This window comes from Bubalus kerabau, chromosome 2 (genome assembly GCF_029407905.1).
Source record: "Bubalus kerabau isolate K-KA32 ecotype Philippines breed swamp buffalo chromosome 2, PCC_UOA_SB_1v2, whole genome shotgun sequence".
Taxonomy (NCBI): Eukaryota; Metazoa; Chordata; class Mammalia; order Artiodactyla; family Bovidae; genus Bubalus; species Bubalus kerabau.
The window spans coordinates 15,102,959-15,104,719 of record NC_073625.1 but is presented as its reverse complement, the minus strand read 5'-3'; the positions used below and the strand labels follow the sequence as shown (position 1 = coordinate 15,104,719).

At 38.8% G+C, this 1,761-nt stretch overlaps 1 long non-coding RNA gene across 1 annotated transcript; it reads left to right on the top strand.

Annotated features, from left to right (window-relative positions):
- The first annotated feature begins 540 nt into the window (after nucleotides 1-540).
- LOC129643039 (uncharacterized) lies at nucleotides 541-1,404 on the top strand. The gene is made up of 2 exons (XR_008710029.1): nucleotides 541-910; nucleotides 1,210-1,404. It is a non-coding gene; the product is annotated as an uncharacterized LOC129643039 (long non-coding RNA).
- Nucleotides 1,405-1,761: the final 357 nt, after the last annotated feature.

Here is a 1,761-nt window from a genome sequence, read left to right as displayed (position 1 = left end):
ACAAGGAAATTGTAATATGTATATAACACACACACACACAAAGGCAACAGAGGATCAGGAAAAAAATAGATTAGCTCTGCTTTGGATGACTAAGCTTACTCACGAGAAAGGTTTGAATTTAGTTATGCCTTGAAGGAAATCCTCACAGATGTGGAGAAGGGGAACAGTATGGCTGAAAAAGAAAAATGAAGCTAAACTCTGAGCAAAAGTGTAGGGCAAAGTCTGGGGGTTTCATGACTCAAATGAATGAGAGTATGGAAGGGTAAAAGGATACAAATTCCAAAATTCAGAAATTTGTATTTGATTCTGCACACAAAAGGGGCCTTTGAATTTTTCTAAAAAGAAATTTGGTAGCATTGTTTTACAGATAATGAGGATAATCTGGCCCCTGGATGCAGAAGGCAGAATTTTTAAGTCTTTAGGTTCTGGGCCCAACCCAGCGCTCTGTGATGACCTCAAGGGGTGGGAAGTGGGGGTGGGGTGGGAGGGAGATTAAGAGGGAGGGGATATATGTTTACATATCACTGATTAACTTTGTTGCGCAGCAGAAACAGGCACAACATGTAAAGCAATTATACTTCAATAAAAAAAAAATAAATGTTTAAAAGGTCCTTATAGTAAAAAAAAATCTGGAAAACATTTCCATCTGAAAGCACTGAGATTTGAAGAGTAGCTGAGTGCATGGCCCATGTGCCTGACCCTAAATGCTAATTAGTAGCAAGCCCAGGTGGTACCAATTCAATCAGCATCTCCATCCCTTGGGCTAAAGGTGATGGTTGTTAGGAGAGGAATGGACTGGTTATATCTGCTCCACAGCAAACAGTGAACACTGCCTCCACCAAGCAAGCTGTGAATAAGCCTTACAAGATTCTGAAGGACAGTGGAGTAGAGCTTTATCTCAACTGCTAAGGTAAGCTTCAGGCTGACATCAGCTTATAAAAGAGGAGAATCTGGAAAAGACACATCCATACTCTTAAACCCACGCTCTTTCTTCACAGAGACCTTCTAAATACACTCGGCAAAAAGGCCAGCATTGTTTCTAAAAAGTGGCTTCCTGTGGCCACAGTCAAACACTAGATAAACTGAATATTTGCCTCTACATGTTATGACTACAGTCATTTAGGTCTGAAATCATTTAAAGCAGACAAACCCAAATGCTGCATCATTATAAATTTTTTTTTTTTTTTTTTTTTTTTTTTTTATTTTCAGAAAGCTCCAAGGATGCAGGTGGACATACCAAGAAGCTAATGAGGTTTAAGGTTCAGTGCTCCTGACTTGCAGGACACTTTGTGAGGCACGAGAAACAGCCTGAAAACATGTAAAATCTGTGGAATTTGTAGGCTTTTGTAATTTTGAGTTGTAATTTACTGATTTTTTTCCTGTCTAAATAAAAACTTGCACTTATTTTTTAAATTCTATTTTATAAAGAGGGCCTCCCCAAATATTATAAGCTACCCCTCCATGGTTTCTTTACCTTGGGTCATGTAACTTCCTGATGTACTTTCCAAGCTAAATTGGTTGAAAATAGAAGCCCAGCTAACTAAATGATTTTACTCACTAAATATAATTACAGGTTTCCCCACTATTGGAAGGTGGAATGTTCCTATGAACCCTTTCATAAGCCCAAATGGTGCAAAGAAAAGAAGCAATTACCTTAGGACACTTCTTGCTAATGACACACAAAATAAATCGAGATAAAGCCCAGATGCTCACAGACACCGGTTCAAAGCATTGGTGGCTAGATGCTGGGATGCTGAGTAT